Source organism: Mustela erminea, chromosome 5 (genome assembly GCF_009829155.1).
Source record: "Mustela erminea isolate mMusErm1 chromosome 5, mMusErm1.Pri, whole genome shotgun sequence".
Taxonomy (NCBI): Eukaryota; Metazoa; Chordata; class Mammalia; order Carnivora; family Mustelidae; genus Mustela; species Mustela erminea.
In genome coordinates, this window is record NC_045618.1 from 75253532 (window position 1) to 75266336 (window position 12805).

General features: G+C 49.2%; 1 long non-coding RNA gene across 5 annotated transcripts in view; it reads right to left on the bottom strand.

Moving 5' to 3' along the window:
- LOC116591168 overlaps positions 1-12805 on the bottom strand; it is a 215109-nt gene that overhangs the window by 30671 nt on the left and 171633 nt on the right. The window contains exons 5-6 of one of the 5 annotated variants that reach the window (XR_004285861.1): positions 11903-12055; positions 1496-2313 (exon numbers count right to left, since the gene is read on the bottom strand). This is a non-coding gene — a long non-coding RNA (uncharacterized LOC116591168). Of the gene's footprint in view, positions 1-1495; positions 2314-4341; positions 6029-6048; positions 7961-8916; positions 12056-12805 lie in introns of those variants that run through there. The other 4 variants (XR_004285860.1, XR_004285859.1, XR_004285858.1 and 1 more) reach the window with 4 other exon arrangements.

A 12805-nucleotide genomic window follows, 5' to 3' on the forward strand; every position in this document is an offset into this window, starting at 1 on the left:
GGATCATTGGCCTTGGGCTGGGGACTTGGAATGCCTGACTCTCCACCTGGGAGCACATAGTCTCTGTTGATACATTTTAAGTTAAGCCCTTCATCTCTGATTCCTAAAGAAAGATCTGGAAAACAGTATCAGGGCAATTTGAAATTCTAGGGTATCCGGTGATGGCCGCAGGTAAGGTAACCCAGTCTAGTAATCCAGGTGCTGGCAATCCAGCCTGAGGATTCTGTGTTACGATGAGTCCTGAGGGTACCCAACCTTGTCTGGATGCTGTGGCCCCATGGGAACGAGAAGCAGCACAAGCTGCGGTCCCTAGCCCAGCTTTCTCTTATTTATTTTCCAGACCACTCCGACGATGGGTCCCTTGTCCCATGTGTCTGGCTGTGACTGCCCAGGCCTCACTGTGGGGTTGAACTCCCAGGTGTGAGGGCAGCCTGGGGGTCCTGGAGCTGCGCTGGAGAGGAAGGGGTCATCCTAGGGTGGTCTGAAGCAGTGTAGCAGACTAGAGGTTCTGTGTAGGTTGGGATCTGTGGGGGGTGAGGTGATGACAAACATGGGTGAATGCCCAGGGCTATGCTTGCCACAGCTGACTTCACCTTGAAGATCTCGCACCAGATTGTACCAAGAAGATGAACTGTTTTTCCATCAAAAGCAAATGGTTCCCTTGGCAATTGAGCAGCGGGGGATACATTCTGAATACCAGAATCAATGAAAGATTGGGAATATAATGGAAATGGAGGAAAAGAGGGATCAGGAGATGACAAGCCACAGGTACCCTTGGGATTCTGCACCTGTGGAGCTAGGACACTGTTGGCGGGGTTGGGGCTGAAGTTGCTGTGCAGGTCTGGGCGGTTGTGTGCCTTGGCTGGCTGGACTCCAGTTTAGAGTTTCTGTCCCTTTAGCCCTTGAAGGCCAAAAAATGAGGTCCTCCATACAGGGAGGGTCCTCCTGAATTCCAGAGGGTGAAATGACTTCCTTTGCTGATCGTTTTTTTTTTTTTTTTTTTTTTTTAATAACATGTTTTCTTTTTTTTAATTTTAATTTTTTTAAAAAAGATTTCACTTACTTATAAGAGAGAGCACAAACACAAAGAGGGAGAGTGGCAGGCAGAGGGAGAGGGAGAAGGTGGCTCCCCACTGAGCAAGGAGCCCTATGTATAGCTCAATCCCAGGACCCTGGGATCATGACCTGAGCTGAAGGCAGACACTTAACCGACTGAGCCACTCAGGCACCCATTTTTGCTGACCATTTTATTTATTTATCTATTTTTAAATTTAATTTAAAAAATTTTTTTAAAAGATTTTATTTATTTGACAGAGAGAGACCCAGCCAGAGAGGGAACACAAGCAGGGGGAGTAGAAGAGGGAGGAGAAGCAGGCTGCCTGCTGAGCAGGGAGCCCGCTGCGGGGCTCCGTCCCAGGACTCTAGAATCATGACCTGAGCCGAAGGCAGTTAACAACTGAGCCACCCAGATGCTCCTTGCTGATCATTTTAATGGGGACCTTTGATGTTTCCTAATTGCTGCCTGCTCCAGAGAGGGTAATTTGCGTAGATACATGCAGCGTGTGTAGATATGTATAGGAAGGCGATGCTGAGCTTTGAATCCAAGTCTGTCCACCAAATTCCCCGACAAAGTGATGGCCAGAGCTCTGTCAGCCTGATTCTCCCTGGCATGTCTGTTTTAGTTTGGTTTCTCTTGTAAGTAGAGCCTGAGACAAGAGCTTTCAGACAGGGGATCTGAGGGAGCAGAAGTGAGGCGGTGGGTAGGAAAGGAGGGGGATGGTTAAGGAGGGTGACACTGCCGGCCACATCCCCCCATCTTCCAAGGAGCACACAGAGCACCTCCCAGGCATGCGTGTCCCCCTAAAGACGGCAGGTGGAGCATTTATCCATGCGCTTTCACCTCCCAGCCCCAGAGCGCCGCCCCTGGGGATTATTAACTGCTCCCCACTTTCAGTCAAAGAGGAAGAAGCCATCCAAAGTGCAGTGAGTCAGACCCTCCAGAAATGCCACTCCCTACCCCCAGCCACATCAGAAGTCACATCAGACAATGGCAAAAGGGTTCAAGTCAGAGCACCCAAAGTGTCCCATCCAAGGTCTCTAGGAAGTAACTATCCAAGGTCTCAAATTTGTTTAAGGGACAAAACTCTCAACCCATTGCTCCTGTGAGGACCCAGGGAGAAACACAATCTCTCTTCTTACCCAAATAACAATTAATCTACTTGCCCCAAGGGACAGCCTTCAGAAGTTTTCACTGGAAGCTTTCAAGCTGCCAGGTCTCAAATCTCCAGTTACTGGTTTGAATGGTTGCTGTGGCTGTCCCGCAGGGTTCCCAGAAGATTGAAGATACGGGAAGGCAGGAAAGGAAGATCAGAGGAGGAAACTCTTAATAAACTAATCATACACCAAAAGAGCTGTGACCTCTCAACAACTGAATGTTCTACTTGTTAAAAAATGAAAATTTAAAATGCAACACTCAATGTCATTAAATTTACATATTAACTTTAAAACTCCCCTTACTTCTCCATAAAAATCGGGATGGTTTTAGTATGTGAGGTCCTGGAAGGGAAGGAATCTGGGGCCTCCTCTTGTCCCATTTCTGTTGACCCAGCTTTTGGAGACAATTGACAAAAGATACTGGTGTTAAGGATAGGTCCTTGGCAACCTGAAGCACCACAGGTATGGGAATGAAATGTGGGGTTTTGGAGTTTAATGAATGGAGACCCCAGGAGCCAGCCCAACCGGAACACCAGGCATCTGGGGTCTTGAATGTCCTGGGTCAGATTTAGCCAACTAAATAGCACACAGACAACACAGTTAGCCCACATCTGGAGAATTTCTTTCAACAGGCAGAAAGAGGGAGTATGGGATGCCAAACAAAGAAATCATCACCTCCACCACCTAACTTTGAAACAGACCCCAGCAGCCCACATCAGAAGGAGCCATTTCCAGAATTCTCTTCTACCTCCTTTCTGCTCTTCCCTGTCCTCCTGAAGTTTATCAGCTAACTCCATGCCAAACCTTTCAGGGAGGCTCTGTGCCCCTCCTGTCTTGCTTCATTTGCTGGGAGTTAAGAACTGATGCAGGTGTGGGGAGGTGTAGCCCTCCGAGTGTCCATAAGATCTAAGATCACTTGCTTGTCATGGAGGCTGTGTTTCTCTGATGAGATCTGATGGCTGGTCTCCAGTGCACCTGGTCTCTTGCCTTTACCAGAAGAGATTGAAACTGTCTTATCCCCTGCCTTGGGAGCAGTTATGCCTCAGAATCAAGGAAAAGATCATCCAGAAGATCTGGTTTACTCCCACCTTTTCTCTCTCCTGATATTTTATAGATGAGGCAACTGAAGGCCATGAAGGGGAAGGGGCTTGACCATGAAGTGGGCTGGTAGGAGATATGCTCCAGAAACTAGGTCCCCTGACCCTCAGTCTGGGCTTGTCATGAGATAGTCCTGTGCCCGGTTCACTTGGCCCATCACCTGCCATACTGATGATTCCCTAAGAAGTTCTCTTTTCCAGGGCAGGAGCTTCTGGATTTGAACAGGGAGTGCTGTGGATTGAAAGTCTATGTAACCCCAAAATTCATATACTGAAACCCGAATCCCTAACAGGATAGCATTTGGAGATGGGGACCTTTGTAATTTGGGTTCAATGAAGACATGAGAGTGTGGTTTCATGATGGAATGAGTGCTCTTATAAAAGTGACATGAGATCTCTCTCTCTCTTCCCACCATATGAGGACACAGCAAGAAAATGGCCGTCCGCAGACCAGGAAAAGTGCTCTCGCCACCGTCTGACTAGGCTGATCTCAGATTCTGAGCCTCCAGAACTGTTAGAAATAAATGTCTATGGTTAAGCTACCCACTCTATGGTATTTTGTTATAGCAGCCCAAGCAGACTACATCTGGGGAGCTGACGCTAACCTCTGCCCACGTGACTTCACTATGGTGGTGACAGATCAGAGAGCCTGACCATCTATGCTAGCCACAGGTGGCCCCCTCCTCAGGGACCTGCCCCAGCTGAGGGCTCAGAATACATCATATAAAAGCTTTCTGGTATCTACCAAAAAGTTGCTAAAGAGATTCTTACTTAGTGTTGAATCCATATTTTAAAAAAAAATACTCGATTTCTATACTACTCAGGCAGTACAGTAAAAACAACGAATTGAATTCATTAGTTTGAAAGGTGCCAAGAAAGAGAGGAGCAGCCACTGGCTGCCTGGAGCCATCCTGACATGGTCAGCGGGCCCTTGGTGCTGATGGCCTGGCCTCCCAGCTTTTGTTAAACACAAACAATTCTGTGAGATACTGACATCTGATAAGCCCACTCTGTTCCCTTGCCAGAGAAAGACAAAAACAAGATCACTCTGTAATCAGTCTGAACACAGACAAATTACTGTTTCAACTACAAAAATCTGAACATCCATTCTTCATCTTGAATAACCCGTGACAGTGGTTGCTTTGTCAACAGCCCCTGTAACTTGGCTCTTTTCTTCTCTCCTTCTACATGCTTATGATTAAGATTCCAATGGCATGGAAGAAGTACTCCAGTAGCCAATCCAGAGCAAAGCCTTGCCTCCCTAAATCCTCAACATCACTTTACACAAGCCCGAGCTGATAAGTTCTTTCCAATATTCTGTTCCCAAAATGCCCCACACTTGCCCATGGGGTGCATTCTCCCTCATTTGTGAAGAGTCAGTCAACCCAGTCTTATTGACTACAGTATTTACCTGGTGGCCTTTGGTTGGAGAGTACTGGCCGTCTGTACATTTATTTTTTAAAGTATTTTAAGTGAACATGGTAAAAAATCAAGGTACTTCAAAGGGTAAACAGTGAAAGGTAAGTCTCCTTTTCTACACTTGAACCCTGGAATCCACTTCCCTTCCTCCAGGGCCATCATTGTTCCCAAAGACAGTCTGTGCACATACAGATGGATACGTATATTTATCAATTTCAGTGCTAATCGCATTTATCATTACTACCAGTTTGTCCTTCCTTTTATCCACCTGCTGGCCCAATATTTACTGCACCTGGAACTCCACAGTGATGCTATGAACTTTCTCAGGGGAATGATAACAGTGACTCAGGATATGGTGTGGGCCATTTTTCAGTAAGTCAAAGCAGGGGAAGAAAGGGCTCCATGGCCTATGGCCATTTAAGCAGCAGTCCCAACTTTATTGACAGAAAGGTTTATTGGTTGCTTTCAATTCTCCCTTTACTACAAGCATGGATGGGGCTATCACCTTTGATGCAGAAGCTGTAGCTTTTACAATGATGTGGGGATGGACAGAGGGGTGGAGAACAGGTCCTGTGGTAGAGATGGTTTTCCCTCAGCTTCAGGATGAGGGTCAAATTCCTTTGTGTGAGGTACAACTCCTCAGATCCTGACCTCTGCCTCCTTTGTCCCTCTGTTCTTCAAACCACCACTTGCCCTCAGGAGCTTTACTCTTGTTGGCTGAAGGAGCCCAGTCCATCCATGCCCCACCCCCCCACAGGCTGTTCTTTCTCTTGTTCAAGGTTTTTGCACACTCCACTGCCTTTGTCAGAAACAGCCTCCAGGGCAGCGACTCCCATGGTACTTGCCCCAGAGTGTGGGCATTCTGTTTTCTCCTTCAGCCCTGAGATGTTCTTGCATCTCTGAAGCCACAACCTCTAGCAGGAAGCTCAGCACATAAAAAATTCTCAAGGAAGGTTTGCTGAATGACAGAATAAATGGTGAATAAAGGAATTCCTCTTCTGGAGGCTCAGTCTGGTGTGTTTAGCCCTTCCTGCTTCTAAGAACCCCTTCTTTGATCCCAGGTTCCTGGAAATGGCAGAGGCAAGCCATGTAAGGAAACGGTTCCTTCTAGAAAAAGCAAGATTTGCCCCCAAGGCTACCCTGGAGCAGCAGCCCTCTCTGCCTCCCGCACTGCAGAAAGTTTTGTCTTTCCTTCAGGGAAGGAAGGAAAAACTCTTGACTGTTTTCTAGAGCCAGAACTCAGGCTGCTTCATCAGGATTCATCTTCCAAATGACTTCCAGTCCTGCCAATCTGGGTCCTGCCAAAGAGAAGGGGTGGGGTGGGGCACCTTAGTGGTGGTGCTACATCGTAAGGTGGGCCTTAGTGCAACAGAAACCACTCCACCACCCCCAGTCACAGGAAGAGTAGCAACTGCCACTTACTGAGCCTTTATTCCAGGTCAAGCATGGTGCTAAGTGTTTCTCAGGAATTCTCTCTTTGAAAGATATTAACAGCTCAAAAAAATAAATAAATAAATAAATAAATAAATAAATAGTAACAGTTCTGTGAGGCAGGGCTGTTCCTAGCCCCATTTTATCTGTGGAGAACCAGAGATTCTAGAAAAATTCAGTAACGTTCCAGAGTGTGGCCTCAGCCCCTCAGTCCACCTCAGATGTCAGCCACAGTACAGGCGGACAGTTCCTGGGGAGCTCAGACTCACCTCGGACACACCACATATCATCTGCTTTCTGCCCAGATGGGTGACCAGGGAGTCCCAAGTGCGCATACAGGGGGACTGCCCTGGGCAGGGGCTGCTGCGCAGCCCTTAGGAAGTCCCATGGAAGGAGGAACCAGAGGGCATCCTACTTCCTCAGTGAGTCTGTGTGGAGTCAATTCTCACGGCTCACAGCAGAGACTTCGGGGCATCTGTCTCCCAACCCCCTCACTTCCGCGCTCCACAATCACATCGCTAAGGACTTACTGGTCTTGGGTTCGGCTTTTGGAGGAATTCAAGTGAAGATGGTCATACAGTAGAAAAGTGGCAAAGCTGGTACTTAAACTGAGGTGTTTCTGATGAGGGTCTTTTTGATGTATTTTTAGGACGTGAGGAGTCCCAGGAGAAACCCGAGATCCCCAAGCGGAAGAGGGGAGGAGGAGGCAGGATGGGGTGCTGTCGCCCCCTGCCGGCTGCTCTGTAAGTGTGGCTGTGCGTCCCGGCCGCCCTCTTCGGGTGCTGGTGAGGAAGCCATGACATTGGGCAGGGAAGGCAAAGTCTTCTGTGGTGAGACCACACCTTGCTTTGGGGTAGCAGAATTTTAAGAGAAATCACACTCTTTGGCTCTAGAAATAGAAGATTAAACAAAACAAAGTCTTTATTGTCCGAGGGAATCAGCAAGTACATTTCTTTGCATCATCACTGGGAGATCATCACTGGGCTTCTCTCTTTTCTTTTCGAAGAATCAAGTCCAGCTCTACTCTTGTGGCACTTGTCCTTTGAACTGGTTCCTGAAATTCCACTTAGGAACTCATTCCTTACAATTCAACTTCGGATCTCCCTGAGAGAATATCCTTTCATCTGTCATTACTCAAATTTAAGTGTGAACAGGTTTCTGATCTCTGAGTGAAAGCAAGTATTGATGGGGGGAGGGGAGAGGTCACTGGGTGCTTGAGGGAGGTGGTGAAGTGTTTCCTGCCTGGGAGGCAGAGGTAGCCAAGGCCATCTCTCCTAAACCAGCCCTACCTGATTCCAGGTGTGTGGTGCTTGTTGAGAAAAGGACTAGGAGTTTCAAAGAACCCTAGCGCCCTCCCTCCTGTCCAGCGAGCTTGAGATTTGTGGTATGAAAAGCAGGAGAGAAAGACACACACACAGGGCCGAAAGGTCTCTCAAGGATTGTAGTGGGCCAGTAGAGACCTGTTGGTCTCCTTATGGAAGGTGTTGTGATAGCGCACGAGGATGTTGAGGCAGGGGAGACACTGTTCTCATCCGTATCAGCTCACAGCTTAGCAGGCAGCAGTGGGGCTGGGGTCATCAGACAGGAGAGAGACTTTGAGGCTGCTGAAATGGCTAAGGAATGTTGTCTCCAGGACCGGCATTTCTCCTGACCTCCCAGGAAGAGCTAATTTCCCAAGAGGCTTCCTGAGAGTTCATGTCCAAGGCCAGTGTTTTTCTTCCCCAGATTCTTTTCATTGCCATGGAGACAGGTTGCTGTTCTGTCCAGTGAGGTGTCTGAGCGGCAGACACCATGACAACCTGTGGGGGTTGGAAGCACAGCTCCAGAGCACCTCACAGAATGGAGCAAGGACAGAGGTCCAGGGACATTATGATTGTCACGGGCTCAGCTGATGAAAGGGGGACAGCTTGATTTTTGACAGCTTTCCCCCTCAGTGAGCAGTGAGGGAGGGATAGGCGTGCTGGGTGGGCTGGGGGCTGGCAGGATTGAGGTCTTGGGCTGTCAAAGACAGGCAGCTTCATTCTTTTTCTGATTGCATGTTTTGCTGGTCTGGACCAGGCCAGCAGATACATGCCTGGAGAAATGACATAAGCCCGAGCAGGACACATCTGTCTAACCCTGGGTGGCAAGAAGGGCTGGGGAGGAGAAAGTATCACATTCTGAGGACATGGCCCACAGCTATGGGCCTCCGCCCCGCCACAGAAATCATGCCACCCTTCCCAGGATGGCAGAGGCAAAGGAGTTGCTAACAAGCTGACGTGAAGCAAATGCTGGTTCCCAAGTTGGAACATCCTAGTTCATCCAGTGAGTGAGGTTTGTTTGTGGTATGAGGCCAGAGGCCCGACAAACCCTTCCCACCCTCCTCTAGTGTTTGCCTGACTCCTGCTGGAAGCCTGCCGGTTACAGGCAGATCTAGTGACCTTGGTGGTCAGGCCATGGCTGTTTACTTTGCAGAGGTGGGTTAGGAGACCTGCCCCTTCTCTCCTTCCTTCCTCCCCGGCTCTCTCTCCATTCCATTGGTCCCCCAACCCTGGGCTTCCTGACTCCCAGGCCAGTGCTCTTACTCCCACTATTCCATGGTTGGCTGGATTATTCAGAGAAGCAGCTTCTCTCTCACCCTGGAGGACGGGGAGGAGCAGAGGGGTACTGAGATCTGCCTGGTCCCAGAGGAGTTTAGGGAAGTCCCAGACAGGACCTTTGGCCTGCTCATCCTGCTGGGGGCGATCCTCCTGAAGGCCACAGCCTAGGAGCCCCCCCTAGGGCTCAACAGATGACCAAATTTTGATAAGCAATGCAAGTTATACGACTTCAATTCTGGAAGGTCAACCTCTCTGTGACTCCATTTTCTTGTGTATAAAATGGGGGTAAATTTGCAGGGCTGTTAGGAGAATAGCATGAATTAATGCCTGGGCATGGTTTATGGTCGGTATTAGCTGTTACTATGATGTCTTAATCCCAAGTCCTCATACAGAGCTCTTAATGTTCAGTGAGTCCTGGCAGGCCATCCCACCCCTGCCCAGCAGGGCGTCTGCTTGTTCCCAGCAAGTCCAGTGTTTTGGAACAGCCTCTGGCCCTCTTCCACCGTGTACACTGATTATTTGGGGAGTGGCGATCCCACCCCAGAGCTATTCGTCCTCATCTTCTGGGGAGTCCCAGCTGGTAGGGTTTGCCCTTCAACCCACCTGGATAAGAGGTTTCCAGCTCACCTTTCCCTCTTGTGGGATCCCCTATCTTCCACCCACCAGGCCTGGACACAAGCTGCCAACTGCCTACCTTAGGCCCTTCATGCTCTCAGGCAAGGTCAGTTCTGCTTTCAGAGCTCTGGTCTGACCCCTGCTGGCCTTGCCTTCTCAGACACCACCTCGCCACCCAGGAGAACATGCCTCCATTTGCTCTAGCCTTAGACCAATGCTGTTAGCCCACATCCACTAACAGGAGTTCATCTGAATTAGACCCAGGGACTGCCTCGCATGCATCACCCAGAGCAAGTCTTCAGAAGCTCTTCCATCCTGGGTCATCACCATTTGGTGCAGCACATCACCATAGTCATGGGATGTCTTTCTCCCCTCCCCAGGTCAAAATATTCTCTTGGGAAGTTTTGCAAATTCATCAGTTCTTTGATGTGTAAGTGACTTTTAGGACTGACAGTTAAAAGACTTCCAGGTGGCCCTCCTTAGTGCTGTGGACTGTGTGCTACAGTGGACACTGTTGGTTGTCACCATTGCCACTGTCACTGGTAACATTTACAAGCACCTATTGTGTGCTGGGTAAGATATTTGGCCATTGTAGAGTACAGTGGTCGACATCTTAACTGAATCCCTACCTCATTTGTTATGCCAAAATTTGAGAAGGACCAAGGATTTGCATGGAATGTAACAGAACTTATGCTGAGGTTTGTGGGCAGGTGTCCACTTTATAGCACCACACATAATAGCAAAAGAAAGGAAACCACCTAAATGCCCACCAACAGGGGGTGAGTAAATAAGGTAGAATCTATCCATTTATGGGATACTCTGGATGTCTTAAGAAGAATGGGCATTGGTCTGTAACTACTGATAATGGAACAATCTCCAAGAAATAAGTCAAAGGGGGGAAAAAGCAAGGTGAAGAACAACATGTGGTTTGCTACCTTGTGTGTAGTGAAAGCAAATCTAGAGAGAGGCATATGCATGTGACCTGGAGTAAGTTAGTTCCCCTCTTCAGTCTCCTCCTCTGTAGGAGGGGGAGGAATGGCCCCTGCCTCTTGGGCTATGGTGAGGATTAAGGAGGATAGTGCCTATGAAGCTCTCAGCACAGTGTCTGGCACAAAGCAAGCCATCAGTCGTGAGGTGCTGTACACACACCTCTAATTATCCCTCAGGGTCCAGTGTAATCGACAAAGCTCTGTGCTATGCCTCAGGCCCCCAGCAGAGTCTGGAGATACAAGAGCAGTGGGAGAGTCAGATGGTGGGCAACCTACCATTACAATTAGGGAATGAAGTGCTGGAGGACTTCGGAGAAAAGCACGCCTTACTTTGTCAGAGGGATACAGGGAAGAGGTCCAGGAAGTGTTCACTGAAGAGGTAACGTCTGAGATCTGATTTCACAGGGTGAGAAGGAGCAGCTCCAGCCGAGAGACATCACAGGAGAGGCTTAGGGCCCTCCATCCTGCCACTGGAGTGCCGAGTGTGTGGAGGGAGGCTTGCAGAACCCTCAGGGTTCAGGGCAGAGGCAAAGGGCATCAGTTCCTCTCGACAGTAGTGCCTTGCTCCCCCTTTCCCTGTGGCCATCTAACCTGTTTCTTGTCACTGCAGTCAAGTCCCGGGCAAAAGTCCTGGGGGCCATTATGCAAATGTCCTGCGCATGGAGACTTCTAGCAACAGCCGCCATGGCCATGGCCCATTGGCTGGGGGAAGTAGCCAGGGACCTGTGTCCTGGAGGGCAGGAGTGCTTCTACCCCACGTGCCTCTAATACAGCAGCCAGTCACCCCGAGACATTTTTTGTCCCCGACAGATTCACACAGGGGATTTGTATGGCTGTTCTGTTTTCTCTATCCTTAAATCTAGATATGTCTCTCCATCTCTGTTTAAAAAGGGGAGGATTTGCTTCTGGCAGGAGAAAGAGCCAGAACAAGTGATGGGCTCTGGTGGTCACCCTACAACCAGCAGAGAGAGACCTGACAGTCTTGTCAGATGATGGATGAGCCACGCCTGCGGAAGACAGCTGAGTGCCCAGCTCCCCCCTACCAGGCCACCTCCCACCCCCGTCTCCTGGGCAACGAAGCCTCCGGATGACCCCCTCCCCCCAACAATAATGAGATGGAAATGAACAGTGCTGCAGTATAATGAGCACGACAAAAATAGAGCCATTGCTAAGTAATGGGCCGGCCCTGGTTGAGGAGCAGGAGGAGGAAGGCAGGGCTCTCCTCTCACAGCCACAGTTCTGCTGTGTCGCTGGGACTTGACCAGGCATAGGCAAGTTTGGGCTCTGTAGTGGCAAAGAGATCAGGGAGGGACTAAAAGGTGGGCCTAGGTGCAAAACCTAAGCAGACTCTGGCCTGGTCACTATGGGGGAGGGACGACATGAGGGCCCACAGCTGCCGATGTGAGGTTGCTGCCATCACCTCAAACCCCACGCCTTCCTGTACATAGCAGCAAATGGTCTAAAAGAGTTAACTAATGAGACAGATTTTTTTTTCTTTTTTTCAAAATATTGCACCTATTGTCTGTAGTGTATAGTGGAAGAAGCTTGCTCATTATACCTTTGTTTCTTCTTTGTTCCGTTGGTGGCTTGGAGTACCTGCCAGGAAAGGCAGTCACGCCTGGGGAAGGAGGGATCCACGTGCTGCAGGGACAGCTGTCTCTGAAGCCTTCTGGCAGCAAGTCCCTCTGCAGTCTTTCCTTTTTATTATTTTCTAAAAAAATACAAAATTATTTTTTAGATAAGTAATACCTGCATGAAGTACAAAATGCAAAAGGAACAAAAAAAAGTTTACAGTAAAACTGGATATTCCTTCCTCCTGCTCTCCACCCCCAGCCACTGTTTTCTTTCCTGGAAGCAACCACGGCCAGCGGTTCCTTGGGCAGCTTTCTAGAGACGCAGAGCATGCGCAAGTACATGTGTCCCCCTCCTCAACACAAACACTTTCTTTTTTTTTCTTTCTATCTTTTTTTTTCCTTTTTTTAACCTAAGGCTAACATCTCGTATCAGTCAGAGCCCTGGCAGAAAACAGATGGCCCCCACAAAATGAGTCATTGAGTCAAGAATAATAAACGGACGGTTTACAGAAGTGTGGACAGGACACAGGAGAAGCACAAGGGATAGTGTGATGCCCGGGGCCAGCCATCATGCAGGGAGACGGGCAGTGACTCCTGTGAGCCGCAGGGCCAGTGGAGCGTCACAGGGAGGAGGCCAGGGGCATAAACACCCACCCCGCTTCTCCTCCCTCTGTCCTCATGCTGCAATACTGAAAATCCAGCTTGAGCCCCAGAACAAGACAGTCTGTTGATGTTGTTTACAGAGGTCACCCTTGGGCAGGATGGGCGGGGTGAGGGCAAACAGTGGCATGACCCCCATGCAGGCACTCAGCACCTGGATCCACATTTCACTGGTTTCCACTTAACAGTCTGCCTCTACCTCTAGCCTCACTCTCCTGCTGGCCTAG